A 20749-nucleotide genomic window follows, 5' to 3' on the forward strand; every position below is an offset into this window, starting at 1 on the left:
TGCTTCTCAGGCTACAGAGGTACACTCTCACAGTCACCTATAAGCCAGGAAAGGAACTGCACATCGCTGATGCTTTGAGCCGTGCTTACCTCAAAGGGCAAAAGGAAGAGTTGCTAGGAAGAGAGCTGGAGGTCAACTGGGTTACACCTCAGCTACCTATTTCTGAGGAGAAGTTGAACATGTTCAGGAAAGCGACTGCAGAAGATCCTGAAATGCAAATGCTAAGAGACATTACAATGAATGGATGGCCAACAGAAAGAAAAGATGTTCCAAAAGAAATACAGAAATGCTGGACATTTAAAGAGGAAATTAGCTATGCATCAGGACTAATGTTCAAAGCGGCAAAACTCATAGTACCAAATCAAATGAGACAGGAAATGCTCAACAGAATTCATGGGTCACACCTGGGGATAGTGAAATGTAAAGCAAGAGCAAGGGACATTCTCTATTGGCCAGGTATGTCAACTCAGATAGAGGACATTGTGTCTCAGTGTGCTGTTTGTAATGAAAATAAAAACAGCAATCCAAGAGAGCCTTTGCTTCCCCATCCACTACAGGAAGACCATGGGAAAAGCTTGGCACAGATCTCTTTCGCTACAATGGTGCAGAATATCTGCTTTGTGTGGACTACTATTCAAAATATCCGGAAATCACCAAGTTAAGTGACACATCCAGTCAAGGTGTCATTACCGCAATGAAGTCGACATTTGCAAGACATGGTATTCCAGATATTGTTGTCAGTGACAATGATCCACAATATGCCAGTGGTGAGTTTACAGAGTTTTCAGAAAGCTGGGAATTTCTTTTTTCTTTTTTTTTAAATTTTTTAATTAGTTTTTCAAAACATTTTACAAATTAAAAACCCAAATCCCAATGAGGAGCATTAATACAGTGCAAAATTAAGCATACAATATGCTACAAAGGAAGAGAATTTAACAAAAAAGCACCTAAATTAAAGACAAGTAAGCTTAGTGTCCTCCCCAAGCCCCACAACACAAGAAAAAACCAACTCCAGACCGACCACAACACAACATAGAGAGTATAAGTCAGGACAGTCAAACTCCCAGACTGTGAATACACTTAGCAACAGAGGATAATAATGCCTACTACCAGAAAAAAAAGGGAGCTGAAAGCAAGGGACCGAAAAGAAGAAAAAAAAAAGAAAAAAAAACCCTAGTCAAGAGGAAGGTTATGAAAGTACTCGATAAAAGGTCCCCAGACCTTATGGAACTTTAGATCCGAATTAAGAACTGAATAATGAATTTTTTCGAGGTCCAAGCAGGCCATAATGTCGTTAAGCCATTGCGCATGAGTGGGCGGGGCAACATCTTTCCATCTAAGGAGGATCAAGCGTCTAGTCAGGAGAGAGGCAAAGGATAGTATTCGGCATTTGGTCGGACCCAGACATAAATCTGTCTCGCTCCAAAAACCAAACAGAGCAATTAAGGGGTTTGGTTCTAGGTGCTGATTCAGAATACACGATAATGTAGTGAAGACATCTTTCCAGAATTTCTCCAAGCTAGGACAGAACCAGTACATATGGATGAGAGAGGCCACGCCCCTCTTGCATTTATCACAGAGCGGACTAATGCCAGGGTAGAATCGAGATAGTTTAGATTTAGACATATGGGCTCTATGAACAATCTTAAACTGTAAAAGGCAATGGCGAGCACAAAGAGAGTTAACCGATTTGAGAACTGAGTCCCAGCTCTCCTCAGATAAGGAGATATTTAAATCCTGCTCCCAGGCCATTTTAATTTTATCCACAGGGGCCCGTCATAAGGCTGCTAGTTTATCTCGGATAATTGATATTAAACCTTTACCTAGTGGATTAATGGAAAGAAATAAGTCCATAGCATTTTTTGCAGGCATTTTAGGAAAGTTAGGAATTAAAGGAGCAATAAAGTGTCGGATTTGGAGATATCTGAAAAAATGAGCGTTAGGCAGGTTGAACTTAACAGAGAGCTGCTGAAAAGAAGCGAAGCGATTATCAATGAAAAGATCTTCAAAATGTCTAATGCCCTTCCTATACCAAACATGGAATGCTGAATCGTACGTAGTAGGTAAAAAAAGGTGATTATGTGCGACAGGGCTGGAAACGGAAAACCCCTGGAAACCATAGCATTTCCTGAACTGAGCCCATATACGCAAAGTGTGTCTAACAAGAGGATTAGCTATTGATCTGGGCAGACTACTAGGGAGTGCAGAGCCAAGAAGTGCAGAGATAGATAATTCTTTAGTGGAGCTCAACTCCATTGCCACCCAGTTAGGGCACTCGGGTTGGCCGTGGAAGAAAGACCAGAAGGCAGCACAACGTATATTAGCTGCCCAATAATATAAGCGAAAGTTAGGTAAAGCCATGCCACCCTCTTTTTTAGATTTTTGGAGGTGGATTTTATTAATTCTAGAGCGCTTATTCTGCCACAGATATGACAAAATAATAGAGTCTAAGGAATCAAAAAAAATTTAGAAATAAAAATTGGGATAGATTGAAATAAGTATAAAAATTTGGGGAGAACATACATTTTAACAACATTAATACGACCTACCAAAGACATAGATAGAGGTGACCATTGTACCAGACTCTGTTTTATAGCATATGAAAGATTGACAAAGTTTTCACGAAAGAGATCTTTAAACTTCCTTGTGACTGTAATTCCAAGATAAGTAAATTGATTATGGACTACTTTAAAAGGGAGATCACGAAATGTTAGTTCTTGTGCTTCTTTATTAATTGGGAAAAGTTCACTCTTATGTAAATTAAGTTTATAGCCAGAGATCTGGCTAAACTGGTCAAGAAGTGAAAACATTAGAGGTAAGGATGTAGACGGATTTGAGAGAAAGAATAATAAGTCATCAGCATAGAGAGAAACTTTATGCTTAACACCCCCTCTCCAAATCCCGGTCAATTCAGGACAGTTTCGAAATGCTATCACCAGAGGTTCTATAGCCAAATCAAAGAGAACGGGACTTAAGGGGCATCCCTGACGGGTGCCACGTTTGAGATTAAATATTTGGGATTTCTGAAAATTAGTTAAAACAGAAGCAGTAGGACACAGGTACAGCAATTGGATCCAAGAGATGAAACTTTGGCTGAGGTCAAATTTTTCTAAGACTGCAAAAAGGTAGTTCCACTCTATACGATCAAATGCTTTCTCCGCATCGAGGGAAATAACACATTCAGGAATCCCAGTTGGAGCTGAGTATAAGATATTAAATAGACGCCGAATGTTAAAAAAAGGGAGACAGTTTTTAATAAAGCCTGTTTGGTCATCAGAGATAATGGAGGGAATAATGGTTTCTAATCTATGAGCCAAAACTTTAGCTAAGATCTTTACATCAACATTGAGCAGAGAGATCGGCCTGTACGAGGAACACTCTGTTGGGTCTTTGCCCTTTTTTAAAAGAAGAATAATAGATGCCTCATTGAAAGAGGGTGGCAATTTGCCGTAATTAAACGAGTCAGATAATACTGAAAGTAACTGAGGAGAAAGAAGTGAAGAGAATGATTTATAAAATTCTACAGGGAACCCATTAGGTCCCGCAGATTTCCCTGAGGACAGTGCAGAAATTGCAAAAGATATTTCTTCTGATGATATAGGCGCATTGAGTTTGGCTTTGAAATCAGATGAAAGTGAGGGGATATTCAGATTCTGTAAAAATTGATCAACAGAGATATTGTCATTCAGAGAGTCAGAGGAATAAAGCCGAGAATAAAAAATTTTAAATGCGTCATTAATTTCTAAATGATCCGATGTAAAGTCTCCGTTCAAAGCTGGGAATTTCAACATGTTACTTCCAGTCTTGGGCACGCTCAGTCAAATGGACAAGCAGAGAGATCTGTACAAACTGTGAAGAACATGCTCAAGAAGACACACAGCAGCAACGGTGACCCGTACATTGCTCTGCTTGAATACCGCAACACACCGATTGAGGGTGTAGGGTTCTCTCCTGCACAGCTGTTGATGGGACGTCGTCTGAAGTCCAAGCTGCCAACATCCACACTCTACTGACTCCTGAAAGTAATGCTCAAGTATATGACAAGCTAAAGTACAAGCAAATAAAGCAAAAGAGCTACTATGACAGATATACAAGACAGTTAGTTACCAGATCTGCATATAGGTGAAAATGTCAGAATACAGAGAGGAGACACTTGGCAGCCAGCTGTGGTTGTGAACAGGCATCAGCAACCAAGATCCTTCATAGTTCGCACGCCGGATGGAAGAGTCTACAGGAGGAACAGGAAGTATCTGCTGAAGACAGGTGAGAGGGTGTTTCCACGTACTGATACACAGGACATTTCCACGGATACAGACATGGAAACAAACGACATCAAGAGTGAGGGGCGTGATGAAACCCCATGACGCAATGACGGTGAAAGTTCGGCGCAGACAGACCGAGGTGGAAATGTAGACACAGAGGTTACTCGAGAGACTGACTCTGAAGGACAAGCACAGTCACAGTTCTATCGCACAAGGTCTGGGAGACAAGTCAAAATTCCAGCTAGATACAGAGACTAGATCTACCTACAGTCTCGCACAGTTTGAGACAAAATCACACATGTTATAAGTTCCAAGGTGTGAAATAAAAGGTTTATTAGTCTATGTTAGTAAAAGAAAATATACTGCTGTTAGTATTAGATAGATAGATAGATAGATACTTTATTCATCCCCATGGGGAAATTCCAACTTCTTTCCAATGTCCCATACACTTCTTGTAGCAAAACTAATTACATACAATACTTAACTCAGTAAAAAAACATGATATGCATCTAAATCACTATCTCAAAAGCATTAATAATAGCTTTTAAAAAGTTCTTAAGTCCTGGCGGTAGAATTGTAAAGCCTAATGGCATTGGGGAGTATTGACCTCTTAATCCTGTCTGAGGAGCATTGCATCGATAGTAACCTGTCGCTGAAACTGCTTCTCTGTCTCTGGATGGTGCTATGTAGAGGATGTTCAGAGTTATCCATAATTGACCGTAGCCTACTCAGCGCCCTTCGCTCAGCTACCGATGTTAAACTCTCCAGTACTTTGCCCACGACAGAGCCCGCCTTCCTTACCAGCTTATTAAGACGTGAGGCGTCCCTCTTCTTAATGCTTCCTCCCCAACACGCCACCACAAAGAAGAGGGCGCTCTCCACAACTGACCTATAGAACATCTTCAGCATCTCACCACAGACATTGAATGACGCCAACCTTCTTAGGAAGTACAGTCGCCTCTGTGCCTTCCTGCACAAGGCATCTGTGTTGGCAGTCCAGTCTAGCTTCTCGTCTAACTGTACTCCCAGATACTTGTAGGTCTTAACCTGCTCCACACATTCTCCATTAATGATCACTGGCTCCATATGAGGCCTAGATCTCCTAAAGTCCACCACCATCTCCTTGGTCTTGGTGATATTGAGACGCAGGTAGTTTGAGTTGCACCATATCACAAAGTCCTGTATCAGTTTCCTATACTCCTCCTGTCCATTCCTGACACACCCCACTATGGCCGTGTCATCAGCGAACTTCTGCACATGGCAGGACTCCGAGTTATATTGGAAGTCTGATGTGTACAGGGTGAACAGGACCGGAGAGAGTACGGTTCCCTGTGGCGCCCCTGTGCTGCTGACCTACAGGGACCGTAGGACCGTGTCAGACCTACAGTCTCCCAACCGCACATACTGAGGTCTATCTGTCAAGTAGTCCACTAACCAATCCACCATGTGAGAGTCTACTCCCATCTCCGTTAGTTTGTGCCTTAAGATCTTGGGCATTATCTTAAGATATTGTAAGATACAATGTAGAATACAGTATAAGAAGTTAAGATTTTTATTAGTTTATGTCATGGCTTTTGTAATGTTAGAAAGTCATACCTAGAGGCATTGTTTTGGTAATTCACAGTATTGTAAAAAAAAAATTTGAGAAGGGGGATGTAATGTATTATGTGAGTATTCGTAGGTCAGAGTGCGTATGACGTCAGAACGCGGGTTTTGTAAAATGGAAGTCTGGTGAATAATTGTGTGTGTTTAATACTGCGGTGTCTGAGTCACATTAACGCTACAGCCCTAACCCACCTGGACAAAAAGAGACACATACGTTTGGATGCTGTTCATAGACTTCAGTTCAGCATTCAACACAATCATCCCTCAGAAACTGATTGAAAAGCTGAGCCTACTGGGCCTGAACACCTCCCTCTGCAAATGGATCCTAGACTTCCTGACTGAGAGACTTCAGTCAGTCCGGATCGGGAGCAGCATCTCCAACATCATCACACTGAGCACAGGGGCTCCCCAGGGTTGCGTGCTCAGTCCACTGCAGTTCACTCTGCTGACTCACGACTGTGCTGCAACACACAGCTCGAACCATATCATCAAGTTCACCGATGACACGACCGTGGTGGGTCTCATCAGCAAGAATGATGAGTCAGCTTACAGAGAGGAGGTGCAGCGGCTAACGGACTGGTGCAGAGCCAACAACCTGTCTCTTAATATGAACAAAACAAAAGAGATGGTTGTTGACTTCAGGAGGGCATGGAGCGACCACTCCCCGCTGAATATCGACGGCTCCTCGGTAGAGATCGTAAAGAGCACCAAATTTCTTGGTGTTCACCTGACGGAGAATCTCACCTGGTCCCTCAACATCAGCTCCATAGCAAAGAAAGCCCAGCAGCGTCTCTACTTTCTGCGAAGGCTGAGGAAAGTCAATCTCCCACCACTCCATCCTCATCACATTCTACAGGGGTTGTATTGAGAGCATCCTGAGCAGCTGCATCACTGCCTGGTTTGGAAATTACACCATCTCGGATCGCAAGATCCTGCAGCGGATAGTGAGATCAGCCGAGAAGATCATCGGGGTCTCTCTTCCCGCCATCACGGACATTTACACTACACGCTGCATCCGCAAAGGAAACAGCATTATAAAGGACCACATGCACCCCTTATACAATCTCTTCTTCCTCCTGCTGTCTGGGAAAAGGCTCCGAAGCATTCGGGCTCTCACGACCAGACTATGTAACAGTTTCTTCCCCCAAGCTATCAGACTCCTCAATACCCGAAGCCTGCACTGACTCCTTGCCCTATTGTCCAGTTTATTATTTATTGTAATGCCTGCACTGTTTTTGTGCACTTTATGCAGTCCTGTGTAGGTCTGTAGTCTAGTGTAGCTTTCTCTGTGTTTTTTTTATGTAGTTCAGTCTAGTTTTTGTGCTGTGTCATGTAACACCATGGTCCTGAAAAACGTTGTCTCATTTTTACTATGTACTGTACCAGCAGTTATGGTCGAAATGACAATAAAAGTGACTTGACTTGACTAATTTCCAGAAGACAGTGGTACAGGAATTGCTAGAAATTCTGGGCAACCTACCTGCAGATCTGTGCGAGTGTTAAACGAGCATAGGGTATCAAATGGAAAGTCTTTGGCTGCAAATATAAAAGGTAAGCTCAAGGTGAATTGTATATTTGTTAATGATCTGAATTTGTGGAATTTTTTGATAATTATGTAAATGTGTTCATTTTTCTGAGAACTTAATAAATAGGTTTTTTTAACAGTTATAATCTTTTATGGGACAAATTGCAATTTGAGTGTTTCAAAACATCAGGGTCAGTTATAAGAAAAGTGGTGGAATTTGTGGAATATGGAATTATGAAAGGAACATCATGTTTGGCTGGAGTATACGGGCAGTAGAACTAATAAGGGAGAATCAGCAAGTGCAGTGTTTAAGAATATTCAGAAGGGATTCTACAAGTCTTCTCTAACAGAAGAATTTCTATTTCCACAGAGGATGTTGGTGTATCAGGTTTCAGCATGTAGGATTAAGTATCATATCTTGACAGGAACTGAAAATTGCTAACCTGGTAGTAGACAAGAACAAAATTAAACCAAACTTTCTCAGGGTGGAAATATGATTGATAAGATACTGCACAGAAAAGTTCTTTAGTCTTAGCTCATCACAATCTAAATCAATGATTTGTTTGAATGGACCAGATGTCATATTTCCAAATTTGCTGATGGTACAAAATTAGGTGGGACAATGAGTTGGCAGGAGGATGTAAAGAAGCTTCAAATGACATAGACAAGCTGACTGAGTGAGCAAGAACAAATGGAAAAGCATCAAAAATGTGAAGTTACCCATAATGGTGAGAAATTGTGTAATGTTGATGGTATGCGAAATCTGGAGCCCATGTACAAAAGGCAATGAAATCCCATGTGCAGAAACAGCAAGCAACTGAGACAAAAGATGTTAATATTTATTGTGAAAGGATTTCAGAACAGGAGTAATTATAACTTGCTGTAGTTATATACGACATTGTTAGAATATAATGTACATCTTTAGTCTCCTTACTGAAAAATAAATATACTTGCCCTTGAGGGATGAGGTGATTCACTAGACTGCTTGCAGGAATGATGTTTTTTTTTCCTGTATGTGGAGTAATTGTATTGACTGTATTCGGTAAAATGGCCTGGATAAAACAGACAACATAATCTAAGGCCCAGTCACCCAAGACATTCTCTCTTCTATCCCCTCCCATTGGGGAGAAGATACAAAAGCCTGAAAACACACAGTCACCAGGCTCAAGGGAAACTTCTATCCCACTGTGGAATGGTTCTCTACATAATAAGATGGACCAGTGACCTCAGAATCCATTTCCTTTTGGCCAAATCATGAAAGCGGGCAACAAATCATACTTGTGACTGTAAAAGAAAAATAGTTCTGAAAGTATAATGTAATTGTCATTATAATCTGTGCGGCAAGTTGTTTATTCAAGTTTAATTCAGCAGCATTTATTGTGATGCAGCAATTTTTAAGCATAAACTGTAATTTGGCATTGGACAGCTTATTACAAGTTATTTATTCTAATCTTCAATCAACACTATTTCAGTGATCACAAATGAACCATTGTACAACAACAACAAAATACACATCGTTGTGATGATTTTATGGCAATATGTTATCCAATTCTCACTTGTTCATTATTTCGTAATTTATTTTAAAAACTGCCACATTACTTCCAAAAATGATGCACATAATCCCTCATTTTCTTAAAAATGTGGGATACTTGAAAAGTGAGGGGAATTAATATAGCAAAAATCTGTGGGAAGTAAGAGGATTGGGAAGCTTTTTAAGGCCAAATGACAATTAAACAAGCCATAAAGGTGAAAATTGATGAAGTAGGAAGGTAGTAGTAGGCAACTGTGGATCCCAGGGTATCATGGGTTTAGGCCTCTGGTGCACTTTGTCCTCTCCAGGGTGCAAGCCTGGGCGGGAAGATTTGAAGAACCAGCTGTTGCCCATGCAGCAGGTTTCGCATCTCCACGTCACTGATGTAGTCCAAGGGAAGGGCAAGCGCCGATACAGAGGTTGCCAGAGTGAAGTTATAAACAACATTGAACTGCTTTAGGGAACTGGCACCAGATCTCTTCCTTGGGGGTCACTCCTGAAGCCTTTCCCTAGGGTGGGTATGGCTGCAAGGCAGCGGATGTTTAAAATCACGAGTTTCCTTCTCCCAGGCGGGCTGCCATCCAAGGCTGATGAGCCCCACCTGCCCGAAGTATGAAGGTAAGCTAGTCAATAATCTGAAAGAGAATACCAGAAGTTTTTTTCCCCCCAGATGTATGAAGAGTGAAAAAGATTTAATACTGCTTATTGGACAACTGGAAAAGAAATGCTGGTGTGGTACTTTTCTGCTTCACTGTCAGGGAGCAGAAGTGACTGTAGATGCACTTATTAAGGATAAGGTGCTTGGGGTGCTGAAAGATCTGAAGATACCTCAGGGTTCTGAAAGATGCAGTTAAACAGATTGTGGATTTGTTAATAATGATCTTTCAAGAATTACATGATTCTGGAGGACTAGAAAATTGCAAATATCACTGCACTCTCCAAGAAAGGTCAGAGGCAGAAAAAGGGAAATTATGGACCAGTTAGACTGAATTGAGTGATTAGATAGGTGTTGGAGTCCATATCATGGATGAAATTTCCGTGTACTTAAAGGCGATTGACAAAATAGACCAAACTTAACATGGTATCCTCAAGTGGAAATTTTGCTTGACAATTTTTTTTTGGAATTGTTTGAGGAAATAACAAGCAGGATAGAGAAAGGAGTGAATTTTCTTTACTTGGATTTTCAAAAAGCCTTTGACAAGGTGTCACACAAGAGGCAGCATAACAAGTTCAGAGCCCACGATATGTCAAGAAAGGTATGAGCATGGATAGAGGATCCGCTGACTGGCAGGCGGCAAAGAGTTGGTAAAAAGGAGAGAAGTTTGGTTATCTGCCCCTGACTAGTGGTGATCCACAAGGCTTGGTATTGGGACTGCTTCTTCTCATGTTATATCCCAATGAAGAAATTGCTGGCTTTATGTCCAAGTTTGGCGATGATGTGAGGATAGGTGGAGGTACAGTTCGTGTTGAGGAAGCATGGAGTCAACTGAAGGATTTAGACAGATTTAGAGAATGGGCAAAGAAGGGGAGATAGAATACAATGTCGGGAAGTGTATGGTCATACACTTTAGTCAAAGGGCAAAAGGTGCAGCCTATTTTCTCAGTGGGGAGAAAATTGAAAATTTAGACTTGCAAAGGGAGTCTCAAGTTCTTGTGCAGGATTTTCTACAGGTTCACTTACAGGTTTAATCGGTAATGAAGGCAGGGAATTGCAATGTTAGCATTCATTTTGAGGAGAATATTAGAATAAGGTTTTAATGGGAAGCTTTATAAGGTATTGGTCATACCACTGACTTTGGAGAGGGTTTGGAGGAGGTTCACTGGAATGATCCCAGGAAGGAAAGAGTTCATGTATGAGGAGAGTTTGGTGGCTCTGGACTGTACTCACTCAAGTTTAGAAGGATGAGGGGAGAGCTCATTGAAACCTGTTGAATATTAAAAGGCCTGCAGTAGACAGTGAATGTTTCCTATAGTGGGTGAGTCTAGGACCAGAGGGCACAGCCTCAGGATATTGGGCCATTCAGAACAGAGACGAGGAGGAATTTCTTTAGCCAGAAGGTAGTGTATCTATGGAATTCATTGCCAAAGATGGCTGCGGAGACCAAGTAAGGCAGAGGCTGATAGGTTCTTTATTTGTCAGGGCATAAAAGGAGAAAAGAGTTGAGGAGGATAATAAATCCGCCATGATGTAATGGTAGAACAGACTCAGTGGGCTGAATGCTGTATTTCTGATCCCATGTCTTGTGATGTTTCTTGTCTCTAATCACTGATTTAATTGATAAATCATGCCACTTCATGTTTTATGCATGAGCATTGATACTAAGTTAATAGAACATGTGACTTTTCTCAGTCCTTACCAGATCACTTTTTGCATTATCCAAGTATGTGTTTGTTTAAATCACCTTTTCTGAGACGGTGTTTGTATAATTCCTTTGAATGCTCCTCCAACTCGAACAGGGTTACTGAGACTACTTCTCTTCAGGTCCCTTGAGCCATTGACATGGCAAGTTTAAATAATTTGATAAGCTTGAAGTGATAGTAAAGTGAGCTTTTTGTACATTGGCCTTTATAAATCAAAGTATTGAGTATAAGAGTGAGGTTGTATAAGGCATTGGTGAGGCCAAATTTGGAGTATTGTGTGCAGCTTTTGTCACCGAATTACAAGAAGGATATTAATAATTTTGAAAGAGCGCAGAGAAGGATGTTGCCGGGACTTGAGAAACTGAGTTACAGAGAAAGGTCGAATAGGTTAGGACTTTATTCCCTGGAGCGTAGAAGAATGAGGGGAGACTTGATAGATGTATATAAATTTATGATGGGTATAGACAGAATGAATTCAAGCAGGCTTTTTCCACTGAGGCCAGGGGAGAAAAAAACCCCAGAGGAAATGGGTTAAGGGTGAAGGGGGAAAAGTTTAAAGGGAACATGGGGGGGGGGCTTCTTCACACAGAGTGTGGTGGGAGTGTGGAATGAGCTGCCAGATGAAGTTGTAAATGCGGGCTCACTTTTAACATTTAAGAAAAACTTGGACAGGTACATTGATGAGAGGTGTATGGAGGGATATGGGCCAGGTGCATGTCAGTAGGACTAGGCAGAAAAATGGTTCGGCACAGCCAAGAAGGGCCAAAAGGCCTGTTTCTGTGCTGCAATGTTCTATGGTTCTATGATTCTATCATTTTGTAATTTTCTTTTAATACCCTCAACTTTGAAGGAGTGGTTTGCATTTTGTGACTGTCAGTTGATGAATGACTATCCAGAATCTGTTTGTACTCGTCTACCAATATCTGCTCCTTGTTTTTGTCATCATAAGGAGAACAAATGATGAGTTGAGCAAGATGTTCTCAGACACTACAGTATGGTCATTCATTAATGAAACCTGCCTTTTCAGCATTTACCAGTAGTTCTTATAGAATGGTTTCAACAAAGTAAGACAGCAACCAGTGAAGTAAATGTGATCTCATCAAGCATCTAGAACTTCTGTACCTTTGTCACTTTCAAAATTGAGTGAAGGAATTTTCATGGATATCCATCACTGTCTACTTTGACAAATACATTGAGAAAGGCAAGGTCAAGTCCAAGATGGACTGGGTAGTGTTTGAGTATGACTGAAACCAGCCCTGTCTCACACAACCCTGAAGAAGAACAGGGACAAGGATTCCGCTGATAAAACCCAAAGCCCTCTGCAATCAACAATGGCTTCCCTTCTAAGTGTTCCTGCATCACTTTTACAATATCTGCAAAAGCTCATTTCTGCACCATTCAATGGAGCAGTCAAACATCAAAGCCAACTGTATACATTTAAACCTTAAGTACTCAGCAAAATTGGCTCTCGCTTCTTGTTAGCCATTTCATTTGCTTCACAATCCTGTTCCAATAGCTCAGTATACATGAGGCAATTTCCCGTGGGATCATCAAACTCGTTCAATAGTTCCGATGTAGACAGACATTTCCGATTGTTTAACGATTACTATCAGCTGGTACTCACGCTTTCTGAAACCTGCATTCTCCCGTTTTGTGCGTTTAAAAAAACACGTTCGTCTCTTCCCTTCCGACGACCGTCTCTGCACCTGTTGGGCTGCGCTAAGCTGTTTTATTAACTTCCAACTTCTCGCTCCACTTTTACAGGTCAGCAGCCGTCTCGGCTTAATTTTAAAACACCTCGTCGCCAATGTTATGTTTTGCAAATTCAAAACAGTAAATTATTTCAAACAAAATCCGGAGCGAACTTCGCCTTTGAATTTTAACGAGTCGCTCGTCACGTGGTAGCGCGATTACGTCAAGTTAACGGTTTTTAAATACTTTACCCCTAGTTAATTATTTAACAGAACAAAAATGCTTAATCAACGGCATACTTACAAGATATCGGATATATTATTGAAATTGAAAGACACCACACCGCCCCTGGAAGAGCTCCTCGCTGGTGAGGAGACTGCCGCCATGATGGAATTGGCCGAGTGTAAAAGCCTCTACAGCCCCTTGTATCCGGTGGATTGGAGACTCCATCTCAGACTGGAATCCAGTCTCCACATTCCCACCATCAGAACAAATCAACCACACTATCTTATTGTTTTGGGTGATTCACTCCCAAATAGTTTTTCATCAAAAGAAAGCAAGAACTGGCTGACAGTAGTAAAGTGTATCAGAATGATTTTCAGTTCCTGGTGGCTTTGGAACCAAAAATTTCTGGAATACTCTGGCTTTTGAAATTGTGAAGTTCAGAGTTCACAAGGGGGTGGCTAAGGTTCAATGCAGCTCATCATTGCTGCTGATTAAGGTCATTATTTTCACCCAGCCATACAAATAGAAAAACTAAAAGTTAAGGGGATTAATTTTATTCGCAGACAACAGAGTAAATTTGAAATATACATTTATTAATGCACGCCCTCACTGGTTGCCTTCAACGCGGGGCTGTTCCTGCCACAACTACGTGTAAACATTGTTTCGCTGTTTATGAAATATCACGTTTTCCATTAATGGCGTCATAACTATACAAATTTGCAAATTTGCAAAAGCCTGGCCACTGAGTGCGTCGTCCTTTCCCAAGGAAAGAGGTCGCGGATTTCCTTGCCCCAATTTGCGCGGGCATTCACACGGTGGTCACGTGGTTCTGTTCTCCGCCATCGTCAGCGAGCGCATGCGCAACTTCGTTGTCCCGGTGAGAGAGGCAAAGTGTTTGGAGACCAGGAGGAAGGAGGAGGATCAGTGAAAGAGGAAGGGCGTTCAGAGACAGGAGAATGACGGCAGATCAGGTGGTAGCAACTGAAGAATGGCTCAGGGACAAGGCACAGCTGAGTAACGTCAGATCAGGTGAGAGGCTGGGGGGCTGTGGGTGCGGGTCTCAGCCTGGGCTCCAATGCTGGGGTGGCTAGTGGCCTAGATAAGACAGCAGCTATCACATCTTCATGAGCAGTTAGTGTTATACTTGTGGTGGAGAGCACTCAGTAATCGGGGACACACACACAAACACTCTCTCACTGTCTGTATCTCTTTCTCTCTCTCCCTCGCCCCCTCCCTCCCTCCTTTGACATGTTGCTTTCATTGTGATGACTGTGGGCACTTCAGTAACTCCCCACCCCCAGTATATTCTTCTAATCAGTTGGTTTTTTGGTGACTTCTCGACATACACTGGAGAATGTTCCATTTCTTTAGTAATTGGGATGTGTAAACGTGTATATGTTGTATCTATACTGTTTATAATGAAGATACTTATGTTGATTTTGTAATATGCTTGTAAGTACGTTGTGGGGTGTATCATATTCTGAATTGTGTTGTCTTAAGGTAACTGTGGGGAATTAGAGATGGGATGTGCTGGTGCCCAGAGGAACATGGTGGATCACTGTCGGTAGCAGCTGGACAGGGAGTGTGAGAGAGAACCAGGAGTTAACACTGGACCAAGTATGGAGCTGTTGTCACATTTCCTCACTGAGTAAACACTCCAACCATTTCTTTCTTTGGGTCAAAACCATGTACATAACATCTCTGCTGTGGCCGTATCCCACAATGGGCCTTCCAACTGATGTCCCATAGCATCTTGAAGGGCAGGTGACATTTTATAAAGTAGAGATGGCTGGTCCCTGGTAGGATGTTTGACTTGACTCCAAATCAGGAGCACTGTTCCCTTGAGCTGCCGCGCGATTTCTGATATGCTCCTCTGGACTCTCACAAAATGTTGGAGAAACTCAGCAGGCCAGGCAGCATCTCTAGTAAAGTGTAAACAGTCGACATTTCGGCCGAGACCCTTCATAAGGACTGGGAAAAAAAGATGAGACATTAAAGCTAGAAGTTGGGGGAATGGGAGGATGGAGAACAAGGTGATAGGTGAAACCAGGACAGAGGTGGAGGGGTGAAATAAGGAGCTGGGAAGATATGAGGTGAAAAAGATAAAGGAGAAGGAGGAATCTGACAGGAGAGGGTAGAAGACCATGGAAGAAATTTAAGAGTGATAGGCAGGGAAGGAGGTGAGGTGAGAGAAAGAAACAGGAATGGGAATGGTGAAGGGGGTAATTACCAGAAGTTCTGTGGGAGGAGACTCAGAGCTGATGTTTTAGTTTGGTGACCTGATGTCGGATTGTGCATTTCAAGTGTAAATGGTTTCTGCTTCCATTGATGCTGCCTGGCCTGATCTTTTCAGCCCTTAGGGTATTTTATGATTTTAGTTCAGACAAGCATATGCAGTTTTTGAGAATTTGCATCACGAGCTTTTATCTATTGTTGAGTTGTGAGGTTCAATTGAACCTGGAATTTCATTGCACTTTGATGTATATGACAGTAATGTAACTTAATGTTTTAAATTTTTACATCTTCTACCTGTACACCTGATATTTGCTGCAATGTTTTATCTCCAGTGCCTAAAAGAAAATGAGTTTTGAGCCTCTTGCATTTCTACCTTTGGAATCCACACACTTTTCACTTCACAAAAATGCTTTTATTTTGCTGATAAAATAGAACTTTACGAATGTTTATGTATGAAGAAGTCACTTAACATGACAATTGATTACTGACTTTCAATGTCAGTTGTGTTGGTGCAAACATAGGTAATCAGGTTGAGAGAGAACTTAAACAGAACATCTTTATTGAAGATAATATTTCTGTATAGTACATAATATTACAGTTAATGTATCAGAATCATACCAGGTACCAAGCCAGTCCTTGGGAGTATATTGTATGTGCATACTCTGCACTATATGCCTCTGAAATGGAAATAAGCCGATATAATCCACTCTACTGAACTTTTATACACTTAACACACAAAATGCTGGAGGAACTCAGCAGGCCAGGCAGCATTTAGTTATTTGGGGTTTGTAGTCCTGCGCATTGCGCTACTAAAGAAACACACGGAGGCAGAGAGAGATGAACTCAGAATGCCTTTACTGATTCAAAATTGCCAGCTTAAATCTCCCCTCCCATGGGCCCCTGCAACCCACGGGGCGGACATGACGTCAGACTGTCCCTGGAAGGTCTGCCCCTAGTGGGTAGATCCAAATGCGCTACCGCGTGTCTGCCCGTGGCTCCCGAAGGCTGTTTGAGTCCCGCGTGTGCGTTTGAGTTTGAGTCAAATGTGAGGATTTGACTCAGTTGGAGTATCAAACTCAAACTCCAACTCCAGTTTGAGTCCCGCCACACCACCCCCCCCAGAAATGTCCATCGGGGGAGTGGAGCCCCGGGTCTGTGTGGCTTGCTTGGGTGACCGGCCTTGCCGGCGCGGTGCGGGTACCCTCACTAGTTGCTCAATGTCCAAGTGCGCCGGTTTGAGGTGGTCCACTGTAAAAGTCTCTTCCCGGCCACCCACCTCCATGCCGTACGTGGTTCCGTTGTGCTGGATCATCTTGAAGGGTCCCTCATACGTCTGCATGCCCCTGCGAATAAAAACATACTCACAGTCTCGGAGGTCTTTAGGGGTGAAGGATGACATGGGACCATGCCTGGAGATCGGTTCCGGTGCCAGGGTCCCTACCTTGTCCCGCAGCCTCGTTAGCACCGCTGCTGGAGTTTCTTCCGAACCTCGGGCCTCTGGTATGAAATTGCTTGGAACCGTCAGGGGGGCGCTGCAGACCAATTCCACTGAGGAGGTGTCCAGGTTCTCCTTGGGGGCTGTGCGGATGCCCAGAAGGACCCAGGGAAGTTCATCTGTCTAGTTGGGGCCCCTGAGGTGCGCCATCAGGGCCGACTTGAGATGCCGGTGGAATCTCTCTACCAAACCGTTGGACTGGGGATGGTACACTGTGGTGTGATGCAGCTGGGTGCCCAGGAGCTGTGCCAGTGTTGTCCACAAACCAGACGTGAACTGCGCCCCTCTGTCGGAGATGATGTCCGTTGGGAGGCCGAACCTGATGATCCAGTTTGCAATGAGCGTCCTGGCGCAGGAGTCAGTGTACGTGTCTGCCAGCGATATGGCTTCCGGTCATCTGGTGAACCTGTCTACCATGGTAAAGATATACCTGGTGCCCCGGGAGACTGGCAGGGGGCCGACGATGTCCATGTTGTGTTGGAACCTCCTGTGCATTGGCTGGAACTGCTGGAGGGGAGCCTTCACGTGTCGCTGGACTTTGGTGGTCTGGCAGTGTACGCAGGTCCTGGCCCAGTGTCCAACCTGTTAGCGCAAACCGTGCCAGACGAATCTGTCCGCTACCAGCTTGATGGACGCCAGGATAGACGGGTGGGCCAGGTTGTGCAGCGTGTCGAACACCTGGTGCCTCCATGCTGCTGGTACCACCGGTCGGGGTTTGCCAGTCGACACGTCGCACAGGAATCGATCCGCTGCTGGGCTGATGGAGACATCCTCCAACTGGAGCCCTGAAATGGTGGTGTGGTAAGCTGGGATCTCGGTGTCCAACCATTGTGCTTCCACCAGTGCTGTGTAGTCTATTCCTGAGGACAGTAGGCCTACAGAGTGGTGGCAGGGGCGAGATAGTGTGTCAGCGATGATGTTGTTCTTCCCTGCGATGTGGCGGACGTCCGTAGTGAATTCTGAAATAAAGGACAGGTAGGTGCCTCTGCTGCCGAGCCAATCATGGGTCCAATACCTTGGCCAGTGCGAAGGTGAGGGGCTTGTGGTCCGTATACACGGTGAACTCCCTTCCCTCGAGGAAATGCCGGACAGCCAGGTAGAGCACAAGCAACTGTCTGTCGAAAGCGCTGTACTTCACCTCTGGTGGCCGTAGGTGGCAGCTGAAGAAAGCGAGTGGTCGCCACTGGTCCTCGATGAGCTGCTCCAGGACTCCACCGACTACTGTGTCGGAAGCGTCGAATGTGAATGCATGGGTACATCGACTCTCAGGTGCACTAGGAGGGCCACCTTTGCCAGCGCCTCCTGGGCCTGCTTGAACACCACCGTGGACTCCGCATCCCATGCTGCTTCTTTGGCCTTGCCGGCCATCAGGCTGAACAAGGGTCTCATGATTTATGCCACCGCCGGAACGAACTGATGATAAAAGTTGACCATCCCTACGAACCCCTGCAGGCCCTTGACCATGCTGGGCTTGGGGAACTGGTGGATGGCCTGGACCTTGTCTGCTAGGGGAACTGCGCCATGTCAGTTGACTCTGTGGCCCAAGAAGTCGAACTCTGTCAGCCCGAACAGGCAGTTCGCCAGATTGATTGCCAGTCCATGGTCGCTCAGGCATTGTCAGAGCTGGCACAAATGTGCCACGTGCTCTTGGTGCGAATTGCTGGCCACCAGGATATCGTCCAAGTAAATGAAAGCAAAAACCAGGCTGCGTCCCGCCGAGTCCATGGGCCTTTGGAAAGTTTGGGCTGCATTCTTGAGACCGAAAGGCATCCTCAAGAATTCGAACCAGCTGAATGAGGTGATGAGGGCTGTCTTGGGCACATTGTTGCTGTGCACTGGGATCTGATGGTATCCCCTGACCAGGTCAATTTTCGAGAATTGAAAAAGACCAGGTTGCTCTGTGCAGGTTCGCCGTGAAGTTCTAGATATAACCATATAACAACTACAGCACGAAAACAGGCCATCTCAGCCCTTCTAGTCCATGCCGAATGCTTAGTCTCACCTAGTCCCACTTGCCCGCACTCAGCCCATTACCCTCCATTCCTTTCCTGTCCATATACCTATCCAATTTTACTTTAAATGACAATACCGAACCTGCCTCTACCACTTCTTCTGGGTTCCACACAGCTACCACTCTCTGAGTAAAGAAATTCCCCCTCGTGGTACCCTTAAACTTATGCCGCCTAACTCTCAACTCATGTCCTCTTGTTTGAATCTCCCCTACTCTCAGTGGAAAAAGTCTATCCACGTCAACTCCATCCATCCCCCTCATAATTTTAAATACTTCTATCAAGTACCCCCTCAACCTTCTACGCTCCAAAGAATAAAGACCTAATTTGTTCAACCTTTCCCTGTAACTTAGGTGCTGAAACCCAGGTAACATTCTAGGAAATCTTCTCTGTACTCTCTCTATTTTGTTGACATCTTTCCTATAATTCGGTGACCAGAACTGTACACAATACTCCAAATTCAGCCTTACCAATGCCTTGTACAATTTTAACATTACATCCCAACTCCTATACTCAATGCTCTGATTTATAAAGGCCAGCATACCAAAAGCATTCTTCACCACACTGTCCACATGAAATTCCACCTTCAGGGAACTATGCACCATTATTTCTAGATCACTCTGTTCTACTGCATTCTTCAATGCCCTACCATTTACCATGTATGTCCTATTTTGATTAGTCCTACCAAAATGTAGCACCTCACACTTATCAGCATTAAACTCCATGTGCCATCTTTCAGCCCACTCTTCTAGCTGGCCTAAATATCTCCACAAGCTTTGAAAACCTACTTCATTATCCACAACGCCACCTATCTTAGTATCATCTGCATACTTACTAATCCAATTTACCACCCCATCATCCAGATCATTCATGTATATGACAAACATCATTGGATCCAGTACAGATCCCTGAGGCACACCACTAGTCACTGGCCTCCCTCCTGACAAACGGTTATCCGCCACTACTCTCTGGCATCTCCCATGCAGCCACTGTTGAATCCATTTTACTACTTCAATATTAATACCTAACGATTGAACCATCATAACTAACCTTCCATGCGGAACCTTGTCAAAGGCCTTACTGAAGTCCATATAGACAACATCCACTGATTTACCCTCATCAACTTTCCCCGTAACCTCTTCAAAAAATTCAATAAGATTTGTCAAACATGACCTTCCACGCACAAATCCATGCTGACTGTTCCTAATCAGACCCTGTCTATCCAGATAATTATATATACCATCTCTAAGAATACTTTACATTAATTTACCCAGCACTGACGTCAAACTGACAGGCCTATAATTGCTAGGTTTACTCTTAGAACCCTTTTTAACAATGGAACCACATGAGCAATACACCAATTCTCTGGCACCATCCCTGTTTCTAATGACATTTGAAATATTTCTGTCAGAGCCCCTGCTATTTCTGCACTAGCTTCCCTCAAGGTCCCAGGGAATATCCTGTCAGGACCCGGAGATTTATCCACTTTAATATTCCTTATAAGCGTCAGTACTTCCTCCTCTTTAATCGTCATAGCTTCCATAACTTCCCTACTTGTTTCCCTTGCATTACACAATTCAATATCCTTCTCCTTAGTGAATACCGAAGAAAAGAAATTGTTCAAAATCTCCCCCATCTCTTTTGGCTCCACACATAGCTGTCCACTCTGATTCTCTAAGGGACCAATTTTATCCCTCACTATCTTTTTGCTATTAATATAACTGTAGAAGCACTTTGGATTTATTTTCACCTTACTTGCCAAAGCAACCTCGTATCTTCTTTTAGCTTTTCTAATTTCTTTCTTTAGAT

The 20749-nt window shown here is 43.5% G+C and overlaps 1 long non-coding RNA gene across 2 annotated transcripts in view; it reads right to left on the reverse strand.

Moving 5' to 3' along the window:
- LOC140717079 (uncharacterized) overlaps positions 1–13551 on the reverse strand; it is a 66479-nt gene extending 52928 nt beyond the window's left edge. The window contains exon 1 of one of the 2 annotated variants that reach the window (XR_012096440.1): positions 13280–13551. This is a non-coding gene — a long non-coding RNA (uncharacterized lncRNA). Of the gene's footprint in view, positions 1–12908; positions 13173–13279 lie in introns of those variants that run through there. The other variant, XR_012096441.1, reaches the window with a different exon arrangement.
- Positions 13552–20749: the final 7198 nt, after the last annotated feature.

The sequence above is a fragment of the Hemitrygon akajei genome, chromosome 27, assembly GCF_048418815.1.
Source record: "Hemitrygon akajei chromosome 27, sHemAka1.3, whole genome shotgun sequence".
Classification (NCBI taxonomy): domain Eukaryota; kingdom Metazoa; phylum Chordata; class Chondrichthyes; order Myliobatiformes; family Dasyatidae; genus Hemitrygon; species Hemitrygon akajei.